This window comes from Rhinolophus ferrumequinum, chromosome 17 (assembly GCF_004115265.2).
Source record: "Rhinolophus ferrumequinum isolate MPI-CBG mRhiFer1 chromosome 17, mRhiFer1_v1.p, whole genome shotgun sequence".
Classification (NCBI taxonomy): Eukaryota; Metazoa; Chordata; class Mammalia; order Chiroptera; family Rhinolophidae; genus Rhinolophus; species Rhinolophus ferrumequinum.
In genome coordinates this window covers 19,066,363-19,088,683 of record NC_046300.1, presented here as the reverse complement: position 1 = coordinate 19,088,683, position 22,321 = coordinate 19,066,363, and the positions used below count along the sequence as shown (strand labels likewise).

The 22,321-nt window shown below is 41.2% G+C and overlaps 1 non-coding gene across 1 annotated transcript; it reads left to right on the top strand.

Moving 5' to 3' along the window:
• Positions 1 to 2,110: 2,110 nt before the first annotated feature.
• LOC117037354 (U6 spliceosomal RNA) lies at positions 2,111 to 2,213 on the top strand. The gene has a single exon (XR_004425503.1). It is a non-coding gene; the product is annotated as a U6 spliceosomal RNA (small nuclear RNA).
• Positions 2,214 to 22,321: the final 20,108 nt, after the last annotated feature.

The following is a 22,321-nucleotide window of genomic DNA, read 5'->3' as shown; positions in this document are numbered from 1 at the left end:
ATTCAATGTCACCCTGAAATTCAGAGGCCCAAGGCAGGGTGCAGGGGGTAGGGTCCAGCTGGACCACCAGGCCTCTCCCAGAAATGCCTTTCTCAGTGATGTCTGAACTTGGGAACCTGGAATCTTTCGAACGGACTGAAGGGACATGAGTTCTTCATTGGAAACCAACCTAAGTATACAGCAGACACCCTTTATTTCTACTCACCCAGGAGTCAGCCTAGGGACATATTCACAAATGGGGGTCCCCTTCCCTAAAGGAACCAACCAACCCAAAGGCTTTCCAGGAAAGCTGGGAATAAAAGTGGAAAATGTTAAGGGTGGTGAATTGCATATTAACTCAGGCTTTCAGATTAGGAATGAAACACCTTGCAAATTTTACTGCATGGAAATCACCAAAACTCTGTGCAAGAAACCAGGATAGTGGTATCCAGAACTCCAGTTGCCCCTGAACTCTGGTAATTAGGTTGGGCAGAGTGTGCTTAGCGGGTAGACTGGGCCTGCCCCAGGTCTGGCATTGCTCAAGAGGGCAGCCTTCCCAGACTTAGCTTGGAAACCACGGTTGAGGGAGGCGCAGAAATTGGGCTGGCAGCTTACGGTTGGCATCGTGTTTGCCCCAGGCAAGCATCATTTCTGTGGGTTATTTTGGTCTCTGGCCTTGACTTATTTTTCCCAGTGCCACTCCTTGCCTGGTAACATTTCTTCCCTGGTTTATTAAAAACTGAGATAAATCACCTAATAAATCTTTATTAACTTTTTTTCTTTAAACCTCCAACAATGGCCAAAGTCACAACGTTGTACGTTTCTCACAGCAGGAGGCTAACAAAATAACTGGTGTGTTCATGGAAACGTATAGATCAAGAAAACAAAGGGAAAATCTTTAATTATTCAGAAGTCTCCCACTCTGGTACTAAATTAACTTGCCTTGGTTTGATTTAAAGAAGCAGAGCAACACCTGAGCAGCTACATAGCTGGCTGAAATTACAGCAACCAGCACTCAAAGTTGGCTTGCCTCCATTTGCGTGATGAAGACGTGCATATATAAACTATCTTCTTTGTTGACTGGACAGTTGTTGGGAGCACTTCTAGCATGTCAATTTTAAAGCTTGCCCTCCCCAAACACATATACACAACAAACATCTGTACCCTACTCTCCTTCAGTTTCTTAACATCACTGAATCACAGAATTCTGGCATTTGAAAGAAACTCAGGCATCCTCTAATAAAACCCATTATTTTCATAGACACACAGGATTCTAAAGATATTAAAGGATAGACTGGATATTAAAGGATATCTAGTCTGACACCAACTCTCCCCATCAGGTGTCTTATGATTCACACACAAATCTACTTAGCACCCCAACAGTACTGTGTACCTATCTCCATTAGTACCTTGCTCACTTAATGTAATTATTTCTTTTTAAAAAGTTTAAGCTAGTATTTATGTTTTGAAAAGGTCATATGTTCACATGATTGGTAATTTAACAGGTAAAAAGTATATATTATCGTGTCCTACAGACATCTACTTTACCTCCCTAGAAGCAACTAATGTTAACAATTTCTTAAGTATCCTTTCTGAGATATTCTGTGTATCTGTATACATTAATATATTCTTTTCTTCCTTCTTTTTTACATAAGTGCTTGTACACTGGTCTGCATCTGTGCCTTCATATATTTTGTAGACCTTTCTGTATCATTCTTCAAGACAGCTCCATGGTCTTCCATTATATAAATGTACCATAATTTGGGAACATTTTTATTGCCAGCAGTCTTATTTATTACAAATAATCCTGCAAAGGAATAATCTTGTGCTCCTGATATTTTGTACCATGACTTCCTTAGGGTAAATTCCCTGAAGTGGAATTGCTGGGTCCAAAGGTATGTGCATTTGCAATTATGATCAATATTGCCAAACATCCTCCACTAATTTCTACTCTCACCAACAACAGGTGACAGTGCCTGTTTCCTTACCTCAACAGTCTGTCTTCAAACTCTTTGACTTTTGCTGTAATTATTTATTTACCTGTTTCTCTTCCTGGCCCCATCCCCTTATTAAAATATGAGCTCAGAACCAACATGACATCTAGTACATAACAGAATCTCAATAAGTGTTTGGGCTTCTTTTGGCAGCACCTACACTACAATTGGACTGATAGAAGATTACCATGGCCCCTGCACAAGGATGATATGCAAATTCATGAAGTATTCCATATTTTCAGAGAGTAGATCTTAAATGTTCTTACAACACAGACACACGCGAAAAAAATGATAACATGAGAGGTGACAGAGGTGTTAACTAAACTTACTGTGGTGATCAGTTCTCAATATATACGTGTATCAAATCATCACATTGTACACCTTAAACTTGCACAGTGTTATATGTCAATTATATTTCAATAAGGCTCGGGGGGAAATGAGTCCCTTCGAAAACTAGTAAATAAATAAACATTTGAGAAATATACTCTAAATGGATGAATGAATGAATGAATGAATGAATGAATACAGGGTTCTTTAAGTCAGAATCACACCCTCCCCTCACACATCCGCCAGGCCCCAGGTAGAACACTCTACCTGCGGCCACTGCACAACTGGCCAGCAAAAAGATTAGTCACCAAGAGCAGTGGATAAACTGTAGGATATCAAGGCTGGAGATCAAGCCCCAATCTGTGGCTGCTGATTTTAAGGTGGTACGATGCCAAAAGCAAAATAATAACGTGGCCATGTGGGGAAATGGCCCACGCAGACATTCACTCAGCCCATCAAAATGTTCAGAGAGTAGGAGCAAGTATCCCACTGTTATTTGAGAGTTGGCCTTTCCAAAAGCAAAACAAAACAAAACCCTGCAATATCAGTCTACCTGTCCTTGATTCTGAGCCAGATGTGATGCCGAAGCACAGAAGAAGTCTAAGGTAGGAGAAGTATCAGGGAAAAGATGTCTGGGAGAGTGCAACCCCTATCAACTTGGACTTAAAGTAGATCTTGCCACAAGATAGCTCTCAAAATCATGTTTTGTTGTTTTACTTTGTTTGTAATCAAATTATAATCTGGAAATTTAAGATCTTGATAACTTGTGCTTAAACCCCATGCACACACAGAAGCCCAGCAGCCTGCCGAGGGTTTCTGTGAAAAGAATTTAAGTGCCCAAAGTCACCTCTCTCTTCCTCTATTCATGGGTTATCTCACAGTTTTTGACCACACCTGACCTACATCTTAAACTTAGCCTTCTCCTGGAGATCCAGAAATTTAAAATGTCACACGAAGCATTGTGGCTCCTTTCCTAGGAGGAAAATGAAGGAAGAGATCACGTTGTAGGGACCCAAACAATTTGAGTTGAACCCTGTATTTGTTTGTTTGAGCTGCCACAACAAAATACTACAGTCTGGGTGGCTTAAATAACAGAAATTTACTTTCTCATAATTCTGGAAGCTAGAAATCCACGATTAGTAAGTGTGTCACCCTCTCAGTGTGGATGTGTTCACCAATGTGGAAGCTCTCCAAACCCTGTGCTTTTGGAATTTTATGGAGGCTTCATCACCTAGGTATGATCAATCATGAACTCCATTTTTAGCCCTTGTCCCTTCTCAAGAGAATGGGGGTAGGCTGAAAATTCCACGCTTCTAACCATGGCTTAATCTTCCTGGTGACCAGTCCTCATCCAGGAACCATCCAGGAACCCACCCAGAGCTGCCTCATTAGAACAAAGGTGTACTTTCCTCTCACCCAGGAAATTACAAAGGTTTCAGAAGTGCTGTATTAGGAATCCGGGACAGTGACTAACATACATTTTCTATTATCTCAGAAGTCGCCATGTTTTGGGTCTCTATTACTCATGATCCAAAGCAATTCCTATCTGATATATGCCCTCTCTAACTCACTCCCATATTTATACACTTAGAGGACTCATTCTTTAGTGTCACTGTCTACTGGCCTTCTTGCTTAAGAAGAATCAGAGAACATGCTGGCTGGCATTACCCTGCCCTATGCCCTGAAATGTGCCATAACGTGGAATCCTCAGCCCTGTCTGACAGCCAAGTATGGTCAGGTCTGTGGCCACTGGTTCCTGACCAGGACTGAGAATTTATAATCCAGTAACTACCTAGACACTGACTCCAGACTCCTGCCTCGTATTGATTTCTCACCTCTTGGCCTCCCTAAAAGAGTGAACCTGGGGTCAAGACAGACTAACAGTTAGTGCCTGTCATTACTCCCTTGCTTTTACACAGTTTTTTACAGTTCACAAAGCATGTCCATGAGCAATGTATTTTTTAACTGTCACAACAACTTGGACTAATGAACAGGGATGGTACTGGCTTATGTCCGCATTTTAGAGTTCAGGAAACTGGACTTGGAGAGGCTATTATTTGCCCAAGGCACAGAGCCAGGATATAAACTCAGCCCTTTGACTCCAAGGTCCCCACTCTTTCCAATACACGAGTGCTCCCACAAGATTTCTTAGATTCTAATGAGAGAAGCCCAAGACACGGCTCAGTTCAGGTAACCTCTTCTGAAGAAAATTTGATTCATCACCAACTGCCTGTCTCTACCCTGTCTCTGAATTACTCCTCATCATCAAAAGGCTGATCTACTCACCTGAATCGAATGAATGACTACATAGTGTTAAAAAAGAATCAGTTATATCAACACCATCTGTAGCCACTGCATATTTACTCTCTCTAACAGGCAATATTGACTTGAACAACACTGATAGTTCTGTAAACATCCAACAGATGAATCACTTAGGTGAGAACAATGGTCATAGTTTCGCTCTTGCTCAGAATATGGTGGGAGACAGTGACAAGTGGGGCTGAGAAGATACTGACACACAGCGAAGAGAAAATACAAGGAAAAGTTGGCACTTCCCAATTAGTCAGGAGAGGCTTCTTGGGAAGACAGAGTATCAGACACCGTTTAATTCAGGAATGAAACAAGTTCAGGAAGATAAGTGCCAGTTCAAACAGAGGCAGAAATGGGAGAATAATAACCAGAGCTAGCACTGTACTTGCATGCGACTAGACAGAGTTTTTAAGCATGGAAAACAGAAATTGGATCTGACTGATGTGAGCACAACGGGAATTTGTTGAAAAGATATTGCGGAAATTGCATAGTTGTCAAGAATTGTGGAGGACCAGGCTCTGAAAATGAACAGAGACAAAGAGATGCTAGACAACCAGAACCACTCAAAATCCCACCATTCATCAGGTCGAGCACTGGACACAGTGTATCAGTTAGGTGTTTCTACAATAATACTGGTCTAACAAGCGACCACAAACACACAGTGACATACGATAATGTTGGTCGTTCATGTGCCTGGGGTCACTCAGAGGCTGGTAGGCAGCTCTGCAATCATGATGGGGCCACTCACGAGGTTCCAGGTTGGCCAGCCAGTGGCTTTTCCAGGCTGGCTTCAGCTGGGGTGACTGGGATGACCAGCTCTGTTCCACACATCTCTCATCCTCCAGCATGTCTAGACCAGGCATGGTCTCATAGTGATGACAGAAAAGCAAAGGAATTACAAAGGCACATAGTGCCTTTTAGGTCTAGGCTCAGAAGTGGAAAGACCACCACCTCAGGGGCCAATGCAAGTCACAAAGCCAACTTCGGATTAAGGAGTAGAGAAATAAACTCTGTCTCATTAGTAAGGGAAGTGCTAAACCACACAACAAAGGGCCTGATACTGGGGGTTTACGAATTGGGACCATCAGTGTAATCTCTCTACCACTCCCAGGAAACCACTACTCACACCTCTGCCACTTCTGCCCTGAAATTATACGTGGTCCCCATCGCTGCCACCACCACATGTGTGGATTCCCCATGCTTCTTTGCATCCCAGCTCCAGATTCAGGATTCCGGGCAAGTATATGAGGATAGTTGGGACTAGATGATGGAGTTGTACACTAAAGGCACAGAAACACTGGGAAAGCAAGTATCTGAGGTTTTGCTCTTTGTTAGGAGGAGATAGGTTCTGCCTCTCACCAAGACCTATAAGGTGGGGAATACCCCAAACATAGGAAAGAAGTTCAGATGCTGGGTAGCCAAAAATCTGACAGTTGTTCTTTAAAACCACCCAATGTCTGTTGGGGTACATTAGAGATTATCCTCAATTCTTTACCCCTATTTGGATCTATGCCCTTTGTCATGTAGCTTGCTATGGCCTCCCTACATGGGCAGGGTTGTCTGCCTCACTCTTTGACACTAGACGCAGTCTGTCATGTGTTCACATTGGCTCATGGAACGTTAGCAGATGTACCATTAACAGAGGCTTGCAATGGGCTTGCACATTAGAGCTTGTTCTCTTGCACCTCTGCCCCCACCACGGGAACATGCCCAGGTTAGCCTGACAGTGAATGAGAGAAATGTAGACCAAAACGGAAGTCCCCCAGTTGTTTCAGCCTAGGTCAACGAGCTGACAGCTAGACAAGCCACAGACATAGGAGCAAGCCCAGCTTGAATCAGCAAAACCATCCAGCTAACCTCCAGCAGACCCAAACACATGAGCAATAAACTTCTTCTATGCCCCCAAGGTTTTGTGGTCATTTGTTACAAAGCATTATTATGAATGGATAACTGATGGTCTGCCAGCTGTTTGCATATAAATAAGCTCATTTCATTCTCAACCTACAAGTTAGATATCAGAATTTTCATTCGCATAGAGAGATCAGGTAAACTGTCTAAAGTTATCCAAGCTGGATTTGATAGTGGTTTTCCTACAACAGAAGCCACTCTCTGGATATCTTTACCCTGAAACATAGTTAGAAAGAAGTAAGTTCATGACCCTGACCTGAACTTGTGGGACAGAGTTTTTCCTCACCTTGCCTGGGCCAAAAGTGACTCTAAAATGAGCCAGGAAAATTAAGACAATAACCAAGAAACTATTCCAATGCTAATCCCAATAGAGCGAACCCTGGGAACAATGCAAGATCATTCTCTGTCCTGGGAAGTTCTTGAAATAAGGGAACCATCAACACAGACCTGGAAATACTTTAATTATTTGTGGTTTCTCCTAGTAACTGGCTTAGTTACGATAACATTTGGTCTGTGTCCTATTCTCAAGGGGCTAAGATTGTGTGCTCGATACAGATAACGCCACAGAACCTAAATTAGCACCATATCTACAGTGTGTGGTGACAACCATCACAATACCCAGCATAAAATACATGCTCATAGACATTGGGCCCTTCCTTTGCCCTCTCATACCTCATATTTGAGGAATCATATCACCAAGCCTTTTTATTTCTGCAAATCACAGCTCTTGGGGCCTGACAGACTCAAACTTATATTTTGGTTCAACTTATACACTATAGACCTAATATGTACTAGATGCCAAGAATGCAGAGACCTGGAGCTGACCTTGAAAACTTAGAATCTAGTGGGAAACAAAAGTTCTCAGAATCAAATTCAATTACTAACCAAAAGTAATATCACCATAGTACCAAGTGGGCTATCAAAGCACCACATTTGGAAAGAAAAATGAAACTGTCAAATTTATGTAATGTGAAAAGGTGATTTTATTCATTTTTATCTCTATTAAAAGATATAATGACCAATTTTCAATTTTACTTTAATTTCCTTCATTATGAACATATTATAAATTTTCTATTTTTAATATACAAAAGCTGAAATCTATATTAGCTTTGATATACATCCACTTTTGCCTAAGTCCAGAACTATAAAAATCCCACTTTACAGCTGAAAATATAAACTTCACAATAACAAAACTAAACTTCACAAAAACTACAGTGACTCATTAATTTAAACTCTATTAAAGACATCACAAATTATTATTTTAGTTACTTGGAAGATAACTAGGCTTCAAAGATAAAGGATTTTTTTTTTCCAGGCAATTCCTGTCTGCGATGGCACATTTTGAGGAAGAATTGGTAGAAAGTTCAAGAAAAACATGAAAAGGCCAAATCTAAAGAAAGAGTTGCTACAATAACAAAGTTTAATTGCCAAGACAACTTTTACTTTACTGCACACATGTACCAACCAGCATTTAACAGTAAAACCCAGCTGTACGATCCCTATCATCTCATTCCAGGGGGAATTCTGAAACCATTTGAAGAGCTGTCTAACTTCATTCTTGCTTTCAAAGTCTTTTCTTTGAAGAGGGAGTTATGTCCTTTTGGGCACGTGCTCCCTGCACAAACCCTACCTTAGAGATCCATGGATTAGCATCCACAGGACTGATTTCTTCATCAGAATGGCCAAATGCTGTGCAATGGGAAGGAAGCAGAGTTTGGAGGGAATGAGACAGAACAAGCTCAATTTGAATTAAGGAAAAGCACTGAGGAGGAAGGAGAGTGAGCTTTGGGACAACCGAACAGATACAGCAGGCCTAAATGGGACTCCATCCATCAGCTGGTGATGTGCCCTCAGGTAGCAGGACGGTCCTGAATGTCTGTGAAGGGGAAGCCAGGGTAAGAAAGAGACCATGTCTAGCATATCACAGAAGCTCAATAAATGGTTGTGCAATGAATGGCCCATTTTACTACAATGGACTAACAGCTTTGGCTATAGTTATTCTACCCATAAGGTGAAAATCACAAAGTCAAAATTATCCTTGACAAGTCCATCAAATTGCCCATAAAGTATAGGAATTTTGCTCTCTTGCAACATGATGGCTAGATTCGTTGCAGCCATGTTTACTTGCTCCCTACTGGAAACCAACACGCAGAGACCATTGCAGGCAGGTTTTCCTCCAGGGATGGAACCCATGATTAGTATTTCTTTCAATAAGTGCCAGACAAGTTGGCTTGTGTTAGAAGTCACATTATAAGAAATAACACATATTTTAAAACACCAAAAACACACTCAATGTAGTAAGAGGCACATATTATAAGAGGCATACGGGAACTTAGACCAAGTAGGACAAAGTAGATTTACCTTTGTGACAGTCAGGAGAAATTCACAGAGAGGAATATAGACTGAATGGTCCACACTATTTAAATGACTTATTCTCTCTTCTAGAAGAAGGGGGGAGGCGTGTGAAGTTCATGCATTTGAATTTGCATAAGTTAAATTGGCATATGATGCAATTGAGCTATGCTTTTTAATTTGCCTGGACCTGTGCCATTTAGTACAGTAGCCATTATGAGTTAGGATATGCTGTAAGTATAAAATGCACACTGGATTTCAAAGACTTTGTATACAAAATGTAAAGTACCTTCTTAACAATTTTTTATTGATGATATTTTGCAATTATAGTATTTTGGGTATATTGGATTAAACTTAATCTTGCTAAAATTAATTTCACCTGTTTCTTTTTAATTTTTTTAAACATGGCTACTAGAAAATTTCAAATGATATTTGGCTCCCATAATATTTCCCTTGGATGGCATTGGCTTTGACAAAGGGCCTAGATTTCATTTGGAATTATCCTAAATTTAAACTTCGAATTGCTAACACATGTTAAACTTCATAACATTATTTAAAATTTTTCCTTTTTCTTTAACAATCCCATCAGATTTCAGAAAGCATTGGCTCCAACTATCGTCTATTTTTAAGCTGATAATCCAGAATCCCCAATCAATTTTGTTTCAGCAGGATTGGATCAAGTCCCAGAATCCATCTGTAAACCTATAGCATTTATGTATCACATAATCATCTACTGACCATCAAGTCTGAACACCTCAAATTCAACAGAACAACATCGAATTTTTAAAGTTTTCATTCCTTTCTTGTTTTGCTATATGTCACATATTTTGTTCATGTTTGTAGAAATTACTTTTATTCCAACATTGGATTATAAAAAATCAGAAACACACAACTAACATGCATAGAATAAGAGGTAACACCTAGACATTGGGCTGCAACAGACCGATGGGACTATTTGAAGTGGAGGGAGTAGGATCCAAACCGTAGATCAGCCTCTCATTATATTGTCCCATTGTTTAAATCGAAGGTACACAGAGTATTATATGCAAGAAGGAGGAGAAGCTAGAAGAGAGGTGGTAGCCAAACACTAATTCCATCACCCAAAAGAAAGTACTTTGCGTCTTCATTACTCTACTTTTCAACAAGCAAAGAAAGGGCTCCTGGCTGATAATGTGAACCAAATTTATCTCCTGGAAAAAAAATTAATTTAAAAAAGTATTAAACAGGTGAAATAAGTAGTTTATAAGACAACTTAAGCCACGTGTTGCTGATCCACCTCTGTAATCATTCTGTTTGTCACATTTTTTATTAAGGTTTTTATAAGTGACACAATAATAGATTTTTTTTTTTGTCCATCAATTGTCTTGTAGGAATTAAGATTAATTCATAAAAAGTTTTCAACCTCCTAAATACAGCGTACAGAATACTATTTTGAGAGGAGGACACAACTGAAAGCCATTGGTAGAAAAAGTACAGGTTGTGCCCAAAAAAGATTTACAGGTGGCAGTTGAGTCAACTATCCCATCACCACAATAATAATTGTGTCAAAGTCCCCTTGTCCTCAATATGGCCTTTCCAGGTAGATACCATTTCATTCCTAACTCCCTCGTTATAAAAGATACTGTCAGTGTCCGCCCCCCTGCCCCCCACCCCCCGGGTTTCTCCAGATCAGATCAATTTTTGCCATTTTACCTTCCTGCCTTCAGCATTTTTTTCCCCCAATAGGCAGCACCTGAAGATGGTTTTTTTGGAAGACTGCACTCAGGCTACAGGAGCCCACTTTGCTCACATGCACAGAAAGTTGAAATTTATGTACCCCCATTTTTGTCCCTTAATCAATGACTCCTGGGTGTGGGAGCCTTGACTGGGGCCCATACTGCCCCCGAGAGCTCCCTGAAAGATCAGCCTGAACTCTGCTCTGTAGGCCTCTGTCTGAGATCACCCAGTTGCATGGCCTCCTCTCCTTTCTTGTCCTTCGTCCTCATTCCCTCACTGGAATCTCCCCGGAGCATTTCCTTAATATATCATTACTAGGCATCCAGACCCACATCTCGGGGTCTGCTTCTGGAAATCTTAACCTAAAATACTTACCAATCTGGTTCCTGTGGTGACAGCAGGACTTAAAATCTTCAACTTAGTTTCCAAGAATCCTAGTATTCATCCTAAATTCCAACCACACACTGAAATCCTCATACCATTTCCCAAACTCCATCTACATTATCCTGTTTTCTTGTCTTCACATCTACTATCCTCGCTATTTAGAATTCTCTGAGCTCTCCCCTTTCCAAATGGATCTTCCTTGGCTCTCCCAGACTGTCACTCCACCTAGTGTTCTCTCGTGGTCCTCTGTATACATTACTACTTGGGCACCCATGTGGCTATGAAGCTGTACTGCCTGGTTTCAAATCCTGACTCTGCTACTTCCAACTTGGTAATTTCACAAGCTGCTTCATCTCTTTTTTACTCAGTTTCCACATCTGTAAAATGGATATAAAAGTCAAATCCATAACACTTTCTTGTGAAAATGAATGAGATCATTTACAAGCAAAACATTTACAGATAACTGACTAGTGTTTTTGTACTGTGGTTATTTATTCATGAGTCTGTTTTCCTTGTTTAGCTCCTCAAGGGCAAAAGTCATATCATATTCATCCTGATAAATGTATATTAAATAAATAAACACACTCCATCAAAGAGCAGTTCTCTCGAGACGGGTAACATTTTAAATTGTTAGTGTTGAATCCCTTAAAACTCCATTAATTTGCATATTACCTTCATGATTTTTCCCTCACAGCCTGTACTATTATTTACTTATTATATTTCTTTAAGTTGACTTTCTATCAATCACTTTTTTACACTGCCCTTATGCAAAGCAATAGAATATATGAAATCACAGATTTACTATGTTAGTTGTGGTTTCTTCTAATAGTCATTAAAATAAACATGTCACCCCTAACATAAAATCTGTTCATCTGTACAGCTTCCCAAATAATCTTGTATATCTCTACTGGTATCCCCATAGCACTTTGTGAAACTGCCTCAGGAAATTGGCAACCAGTCAATAGATACCCAAGAATGTACATGGAGTTTGGATAAATATTAGAACAGCAATAAATCAATTAACAAGACCATGGAGTAAATAGTTCTCTGTTCTGAGCTTACATTAACGCATTCTTTGAACCTCAGCTTCTTTTAGCTCAGTTCTCAAGCACAGAAGACGTGATATACATTCTACTTCATCCAACAAAGGAGGGCCTCTGTACCCCACCCCAGCCCCCAAAAAGAACCCAGGACCTCAAACAATTAAAAGTAAGCACAGGTAGATGGGCTCCATGATAGCACATTAGAACATGAGTTCACACCTCTTCCCGCCATGTCTAAACATGTTTCCTGTAGGAGGTTAGGTTGAAACTGAAGCAAGAAAGAATTTAACCAATAGGGATAGGAAAATCAGCCATTTCAGTAAGGCAGGGACTAGACCTGGTAAAGACTGAATATAGAAGGACACAGGCCCCCAGTCCACCCTACATCTCAGGAGTCTTCATCATGCTGCACCATGAGCTAGTCTTTTCATTACTGTAAGATGATCACACATTCTAGTATTTGCCCAAGGTATTTATCCCAAGAAAATTTCCAGGAAAGTTTCCCTGGGATTTTCTCACCACCACCCCTACCCCACAAAGCCCATTACCTGAGCTGTAAAGCGTGGAGTTTAATATCACATGTAAAATGAGCTAAACCCTTACAAAAGAAATTTTAGAACTTTGGTCACCAATTAGACTTGCAGCTAGAGATGAGTAGGACTAAGATAGACAAAAGAATATTTGATCATGAAATGATGCGGTTATCTTTCAGAAGGGTAAGATGGCTGAATGATTTATGTTCCAGACAACTTAGGGTGGGGACCAGGTGCCCAGGACTTGGGAGAGAAGGGAGAATTGAAGAAGTTTGTTTGAAGGAGGTAGTTTATACCCTTCTCACATTGTAGGCCGGGGACCAGTATTACTGGCATTACCTGGGAGTTCGGTAGAATTTCACAGTCTTAGGCCTCAGCCCAGACCTACTGAATCAGAATCTCCTATGTATACACATTAGAGTTTGATGTGGTCTTACCAGCCTCTCTGCCCTTTCATGCGATTGCAAACACATGATCAATGGGTGCTTTGCTTCCTCTCTTTCAGGCAGGCCTTCTAAGCGCCTGTCAACCACCATTTGCAAAGGCTGGTCTAACTCACCCTATGTTCTTCTCCACTCCCTGTGCCCGGTTCTCATTGCCTCATTGTCAGCATTGTTCTCGTTGCCAACATCTTTCTTGCCTCATGGCCTTTGCATGTGCTGTGTTTTCTGCCCCAAACACTCTTCAACTGGCTAATACCAACTCTTCCATCAAGTGTCGGCTGAAATATTACTTCCTCAGAGATGCTTTTCTTGTCACTCATTTTAATGTAGATCCTCTACCATTCTCTCTTGTGGTGGCTAACAGTTCTTTTCCTTTACATTAGTCACTACAATTTGTAACGGTAAATTAGTTGTCTTCCTTGCCAGATTGCTTAGGGTAGGACCAGGTGTGTTTGCTCACTGCTGTACACCCCCCCACACACCGGCATCTGCACAAAACCTGAACGAAAATAGGTGCTTGCTCAATAAATACTGTTTGAATGAATAAATAATTGAAACCAGTTTCTTTACGGCATGACTCTTCGAAGCAAATGAGCATCATCAATCTCTAAGAGAACAATAAAGTGTATAGCGTTTCCCAAACTAATTTGCCTCTCTGCGGAAAACCCATTAATGTTCTACGGAAAAGGATTCCATAGGACACAATTGGGAAAATCCTGGGATAAGTAAAGTGGGAAAAGACAATACTCCTATAAGTCAAAGCTCTACAGAATTCTAGGGAAGATAAAAAATATGAATACTCATTTTTAGAGGTCCTTAGAAAAAAACACCATGAAAGATTACACTGGCTCTCACCATAATTGTGTAACTCTCCCAAACTTGTTGTGAAAACTCGTCCATCAATGGAAACAACCAGGAAAACATTACAGACCAGAACCATCACTGAGAGAATAAAAGAGAACGTGAATCCTCAGCTACCACCACAATGAAAAAGCAGCATTTCTGGAAAGTCAACATTGCAATCATTTAGAAATTAATATGCCGAGCCACCTCTCCCTGAGATCACTGCACCACAGTACAGTGTAATAGAATGACCCAGCACAGCGGTCACTGAAAGGGCAGAAATAAGTTATCTTTGAGGAGGTCACAAAGTGAAGGTGTTCTGGTTACTATTGCTGGGTAGCCAACCATCCCAAAATGTGGTGGCTTAAAACAGCAACAATATATTTTTTTCCCTACAAGTCAGCAATTTGTGCAGGAGTCAATGAGGAAGGTCCCTCTGTTTCAAGTGGCCCAGCCTGAGCAGTCTGAATGGGGCCTGAAGATTCCTTTCAAGACAGCTCCCTTCTGTGATTGGCAAGTTGTGATGGTACTTTCTGGGAGCTCTACCAGTGCCCTGGGCCAAGGCCTCAGCTCCTCGCCACGGGAGCCTCTCCTTGGGGGGTGTGGGCTCCCTCCCAGCATGGTGGCTGGGTTCCACATGTGAGTGTCCCAAAAGAACCCCAAAGATGCATGGCATTATCTAATCTAGCCTCGGCGGTCACAAGCCATCACTTCTGCTGCCGTCTACTGATGGAGCAATGACAAGCCCACCCAGGTTTTAAGGGAAGGAAATTACTCTCCATTTCTTGATAAGGAAGTAGAAAGATTCTTGAAGAGCATGTAGGATGGGAGAGATTATTGCAGCCATTTTTGGAAGAAAAAAAATGCCACAGGAGAAAAGATGAACAGAAGGAATAATTAAAAAAAAAAAAAAGAGAGAAAACTTGTTAAAATCAAAACTCTCTGAATCTTTTTTTAGTATGAAGGGAGGAAGGATACATGTCAATATATGTCAGGATAGAATAGGGACTTTATTGCTAAAAATGTGGAGACTTAACCCAGGCAAACCCACAGAGGTCTGTCTAATGGGAGCATTGCGATCATACCTTGTCCTAGTGAACTATGGACTTGATAAAGGTTAAACAGTCATTGTGTCAGGAAGCATAAAACAGGTTAAGGTACAGGTGAGACCAAACAAAAACAAAACAAGCTGTACCTACACAAAAAAATCCACAAAGCTGACCAGCACTGCTGATTTGAAGTCATTGGTTTCAAATAAGTCTGATTTTCTGGGAGAATCCCAATATCAAATATTTTGTCACCATGACAATCCTAATCTGAGCCTTAAAAGACAAGTAGGATTTAAATATTCTGCCAGGCAAGACAACCAAACAATAGAAAACAAGGCGTGGGGGAAGAAGCAACAACAAAAGTGCTCTTTTTTCTTTTCTCTTCTTTTGTTCCAAGTGTCATTAGAGACCTGCTTGGTGAAAGCATCGAGCTTAAAGTAGTCCCTGAATAAACATTTATGCACACTAAAGAGTTCTTTTTCTGCCCATCACAGGCCTTAAAATTTCCACATTATACAGTCTTTCCTTTGGTTCAACCAACGTGGCAGTCATGGGGATGCACAACTCAGATCTCTCCCTAAGAAAGAACTCACCGCCCAGAACTCACCGCCCAGGAGTGTGGGCAGCTGACAGCCTCCAGTTGTTACTGTGTTTAGAGTCTGTCTGCATTTTTAAGACAAAGTCGTGCTCTTCCCAGAGTGACCCCCAGGCAATGACTGAGCAAGACAGCAGTACAGGGTCTACCCATTTCCACCCAATACAGGATGCCCCCATAATGGGTAAACTTTGCTCTGAAGTTCTCCATTGAGCTGTCAGAGGCTTTATCCAGGCTGCGTCAAGGTCTGATGGCTCCCACTGCAAATCCTGCTTCATATTTGTTTTCACAGATATAACTCCCTAATAAACTTTTTGCACTCCTAACTTTATCTCAGCATCTGTTTCCCCAAGAAGCCAACTTGCAACAGGCAGTTCTCTAAGAAAAAGCCAATACCCCAGTACACCAAGTTCTTCCCAGGCTTGATCCCCTTCGAGAAGCACTATGAAAGTGGGACACTGCACAGGTACACTTTGAAAGAAGGCGAGAATAGATAGGAGAAACTTGCAATGTTTTCATAGTGTACTGTTGCATTAGTGGCCAAGAAAGGAGAAGACAGTACACAAAGCTTATAAGATATTGCCATATTTATCTTCAGGGCATTCTCTTTGTGTGTGTGGGGGGGGGGGTGCGGGCAGTAGGGGGTGGTCCTGGACAACTCCCACCCCTGCCAAACAAATGCAACTATGAAAGTTTGCTCCCCAAACTTTCTCCTAAAGTAGTTGAAATTTATAGACTTTAAATATAAAGCTGAATAATACATCTTGACAATAATATGACTATTCACATTTAGGAACCAATTTTATATTTAAAATGTAGGTATATGACTGGATTTTAGCTAAATATCTTTAAGGGATTGGTGGCTTACTTGGGCATGGGATGTTTACATCTTGAATGCTCAGCAATCTTTGATAAGAGTAAGACCTACACATACCTCATCCCAAAGAGAGCAAAGACCTGACAGAAGTGTCTCGGGGGAGTGTAAGTCATTGGACACAGGGCAGGGCTCAGCTGTTGCTGCTGCACCTGCTGAGACCCAGTGAGGAAAGACCATTTCTCCCACAGTTAGCAAAGGCAGGACCTCAATATTTGAAAGAATTCTGACCTGAGTATCGGTGAGCCTCACTCTGCAGCACCAAAGCAGGCCTAAGGAGAAACTGTACCCTCGCACTTCCTTACTGAGTAAGCATTCTTGCTCTTTATTCCCCAGTGGGTCTCAGAAACTCAGAAAGCAGAGCTAAAGCTTACTTCTGTTTCACCCATGTCCTGAGAATCTGCATGAAGCCAACTCATTTAGGAGAGAAAAAACTACTTCTAGTTTCTACCTCACCCCTGGAAATAGGGACTTCAACTCTTATCAGAGTGATACAAGGGTCACCAAGAAATTGAAAAGTATTGGTATTGCTGTGCAAGACAGAGGGAGAAGAAAATAAGGTCAATGCCCCGCCCCGCAGCAGAAGTAGCTCCTCCCCTTCTCTGGTTAAACAGTTCAATGGCTAATCTACCAATGACAACCTATTACTCCATATATGTGTTTTCTCTACTTCATGGCTTCTTCTACTACACAGCTTCTTCATGATTGTGAAGTCAGCTTACTATTCTCTGCTTACTTATGGCACTTTCTGTTTCATGCTCTTCTGTGTCTTTTCAATTTCTGCTCCTGTTTCTCTATTAATAAGTCTTTACAGATGCTGTCAAGGCCCTTTCTGCCTCCTTCCAAGTCTGTCATAGCCACGGTAGAGAATTTCCAGCAAGCTGAGAGTCCCAGTGCAAGCACCTTTTGATGTCTCCATCTGAGGTTCCATGGAAGCTTGCTCAGCTGTGGCAGGTGCATCCCAGAGTGAAGGAGTTAATGTCCTAGAAGTAATAACCTTCACCTGATGGGGTTATCACTCATTGTGATAGGGTTTGTTACTTATTGTGGGGTTATCACTCATTGTGATAGGGTTTGTTACTTATTGTGATAGGCTCTGAGTAAATGTCCAGATTCCATGTCCTCCACGGAGACAACGTCTAAACAAGTCCCACATGGTTTCTAAAAAGGTCCTAAATAGGGTTGAGCTCCAGCTGGCTGCAGTGGTAACCAATCATTAAATCTTTATTAGGTTTTCTTTCCTGTATGTCCCACTTTCCTTAGATTCTACTTGCCATTCTTGAAATCACCTCCTGTATTAATCAGGATTCTCCAGAGGAACAGAGCTAATAGATGATGGATGGATGAATGGATGGATAGATAAGTAGATAGATAAAAAGGAGGTTTATTATAGGAATTGGCTCACATAATTATGAATGCCAAGAACTACCACAATCTGCCATCTGAAAGCTGAAGAACCAGGAAAGCCAATGGTATGACTCAGTCAGATTCCAAAGACCTGAAAACAAGGGAAGCCAATGGTGCAATGCCCAGTCTAAGGTCAAAGACCTGAACACCAGGAGCTCTGATGTCCATGGGCAGGAGAAGCAGAGCATCCTAACTCAGAGAGAATATGCCACTCCTTTGCCTTTTTGTTCCATCTGGGCCCCCAGCAGATTGGATAATGACAACTCGCATTGGCGAGGGGAAATCTCTTCACTCAGTCTCTTTACTGAATCAAATGTTAATCTTATCCAAAAACACTCTCACAGATGTACCCAGAAATAACGTTTTACCAGCTACCTGGCATCCATTAGGCCAGTCAAGTTGACATATAAAATTAATTATCACACCTCCCAAATAAACTTTCTACACCCAAGTTATTGTCTCAGAGTCTGCTCCTGGGGAAATGTAAACGAAAACAAATCCCGGTTCAAAACCCCAAAAGAATTGTTGATTCCCCCTTAATTATCATTACCTGTATTTAGACAGAGCTTTTTACACAACATCGCCACACAGACTATTGGCCATCTATTATCAGCTGCTCTTAGGTCTAGACCTGTGTTCTAAACACCTTTAGGCAGAGTTAGAATTCCGTGGTATAAAACATGGCTGCTAAGAGCTGGTCCATGAGTGGAACCACCTTCCTTAGAAAGGCTATGAGCAGGACAGGCACTCTGACCAACTGATTCAGTATAGAATCTGAATACCTGTTTCAATATCTAGACATAACGTTATAGTAAGTATGACCTATGCCCCCCATAAGATATACATACTGTTCCAGATATGCACATTTATTTATAAGTATATGTGATTCAAACTACTCTAGAGATTCATAAGCCACTCAACTTTGTTTCTTCTTCCTCCTAGGTTTCTTCTTTCCGTAGTGTTCTGTGGTGAACTCTGCCAAGAAAGGGTTATATATACAAGGACTTGATTAGGCCAAATGTCTATGTGAAAGGAAATCGGGAGTGAGCTGGAGAATGCTTGGAAACGCATCAGATCATGACACAAACATGCCCCAAGTAAAGGAGAGAAGGAGAGAAGGTTGGATGGAGACAGTCTAAGTCACTGTGCAGCCAAAGGAAGGTTTGGGAAAGCTGTTCAGGAGGCTCTGAGCCAAGCTGGCTAGCAAAGGAGTCCCTGCCTCCCAGAAATGTGTCTGCTTTAGTATCCCCACCACACACAGTCAATGGTAGGGAGCAGCTCATAGGAAGTATGGCCTTGGCACAAACACAGGCCAGACTTCAAAGTGCAGCAGCTGGAGCCTCAGTCAATTATACTCCACATTTGACCCTAAGAGGCCATTCTCATGGTCACTTATGGACTATAATACTTGTCACCCTTATTTGAGACCCTCTGTGCTAGAGGACTATACATCCTATTATTTCTGGCATGGCTAAATGATTTGCTTTGGCCAATGAAATGTGAGCAGAAGTGAAAGGTGTTGTTTTTAGACAGCAGCTTTAAGAGCCAATATGGGGTTCACCATCTTCTCTGTTTTCCTCTTCCTCAATAATCAACAGTGTCCCAGAGAAAAGCAACTTCATCAATGTGAGTCCTGAGACAAAGGTGACATGGCACAAAGCCAAGGTCAATCCATGGTAACGCAGTACAAACAAGAAAGAAATCTCAGTTGTTGTAAGCTACGGAAATGTCGGGTTCTCTGTTACCACCGCATAACTTAGCCCATAGAGACCAATACACAAATTCTGCCAACTCGCCTAGTTTTCTTCTCCACCCATATAAAATTTCAGATCATCCTGACATAGGATTTGAAAAAATAATTGTTTTCACCATCTAACTTCCTCTACACTCCCACTGTCACAGGCAATAAGTTGAGTGGGCTTTTTTATTGTTTGTTACTTTTCTCATCAGCTAGCACTATTAAGAAAAATGCTTGTGGTTTTATATCCTGAATAGAATATTTTTTAAAGGAGAAAAAAGTAGGCAGCTTGATTTTACAGTCTAGAACTTCTGTGATAGAGTATACACTTCACAGCACTGCCATGATGGATTCCTCTTTGAAAACCATTTCTTAAAATATATTTCCTGCATGGCTCCATGTGTTCACCAATCATTTTCCGTTCTGTATCATAATTCTTTTCACCCCTCTTTTGCAAATCCTTTACAATGGATTCAAGGGACTAAAACTACATTTAAGAACTTAATGTTCTGGATGAATTTATACAATTTCAAATGAACAGGAAAATAATCCTGACAAGTGACGAAAGATTCATAAATACAAATCCATTTTGGCATTTGCTTTTTCTATTATAACATAAGAAGAAAAAAAGGAGGCATCCCGCAAATGCTGGTTTAGAGAAGCTCAATTGGTCACCCACTCTCCCATTCAATGGTGCCCATAGCCTGTTGCTAAGGGACTGTGGATTTGATGTATGAACTGTGCACTTGCCAAGATGCAAGGGGCTTGGGAACAGTGTGGGAGATTCCTTTGGATTTAATCATAGATTAAAATGGACTTTTTAAACTTTTGGCAAAAAGAGCACACAGAAATTTGTGGAAAAGATGTCTCTGAGGATGTTGGTCTTTGGCTGAAAATTGAAAGAAGGCAGAATGCTGACAAATTAACATACGTAATTATAGGAATTTCTTACAGACAAATGCTTGTGTCAGCTTTTTTCTCGTTGTAATGGTCATTACTAGTTTCCAGTCAGAAGAAATAAGAAAATTACACATGGGAAACATACCAATTATTCTCAAAAGGGAAAAACTGTGAATACACCTGGAGATTTCTTGTAGCAAGGTGATATGCCATACAATTTCAGGTTGATGTCCACCTACCCTGTCTCCTGACTCTCCCCAAATCTGGAGACAGAGTCCTTGGTCACTCTGGATGCCAAATACATTGATTTCTAATAGAATCAGTGAACTGAGTTCTATTTCAGGCTTCCAGCTGTAGTAAGATATTCCAACTGGTGGAAACAAATCCAGCTGAAGTACCCTTGAGCACAAATCAAATGAGACCAGACTGCAATTGAGGAAAATTATAGTCATAACTTTGCTTTAGAAGTTAGGTCGGCTTTCTCTCTGCACAATCTCTGAAAATGGTATGAACGCTCTTGGCTGTCGGCAATGATGCAGGTGCCAGAACACATTTTTGCTAAAGAGAGTTATTAAAAATGTCTTTAAATATCTGGGGTGTGTCATCATTATTAAAAACAAAAGCAGAGAAGAAAATAATAAAATCAGGGTTTCCAGGCCTGACATGTGCTAGCAATACTATTAATGCCAACATCCAGTGGGTTCCTGAAGCGTTCTGTCAATCAATACAAACACACTATGATGCAGAATAGATAAAAAGGTTACTACTTTTCATAAGCGAGCTCTCCTAGTGGGTTTCCACAGTCCATTTCTACAGTTTCTGTGTTGTAATTGTGCATATCAAATAAGGTTTCTGACACATCCATACTCACAACATCATGGAATGTTGTGCAAAAGGGAACCATGGCTACCACCTCTTAAATATCTCTCCACTCACCCAGCTCCCTCTCCGACATACAAAGTCCTCATTTCACAGATGAGAATAACCGAGGCCCAGGAAAGTCAAATGAGTTGCCCAAGGTCACACAGTGAGTTAGAGACAACCAGAATTAAAATCCAAGACCAGAACTCTTTCTTCTCTAGAATACACTCTCAATTTCATCAACGGCTTCAAGATATTTTTTTTTCAGAAGGGAGTAGACTATGAATTATAAATAAATCAATAGTACTCCACACCATATCCCCCAAAGGTAACTCTGTACAGGATGGCTCCACTTTTAAGTTGCAATTAAAATGCATTTCCGGAAACAGATGTTATAGAGCTCACCGTTGGCAGACCAGGCAAGGCTCTGCCAAACACGGGTAGCATGGGCAGAAACCAGACCAAGAAGGCAAGAAGGAAAGCCTAGGTATCCAGTAAGAAATATTAAACAAAGAAAGAAGAAAAATTCAGCAGGTTGAGAAGTAGGCACTACCTCTGCATTTCAGTGGAGGCCATTAAACTGTGAGATAGGCAGGTCAGCAACCCTTGGTCCTCCAAGTTCTGTTTTCTTTTATTTGAATTCAGCTTAACAAACACTTGCTGAAACATCTGTTATATGCCAGGCTTGAGGTTAAGCATGGAGACACTTCTAGTGCTAGACCAAACAGCCATAGCCTCTGCCCCCCAGGAGATCTTGTGGGAAAGACAGACCAGAAAGAGGATATTTAAGGAAATGTTTTAAGCGTTATGCTCTGGATGCTCTGGAGACTCTGAGATGGAGTACCTGCAAATGCCTCTTCCACATTCTTTTCACACCGCCTCCATGAACTAACAGCTCAGCAGTTTAGGTGGGAATGACCCCAGTCCCAGCTCCGAGGGTGAGCCCCATGGGCCTAAACCAAACAGTGTATAAGATTTCTGGGGCCCCAGTGATTGGTTCCAGGTGGACATAGGACCTAAGTTTGTCCTGTTAGAATAAAGCCCTATTTTTTCAGCAGCTGGGGG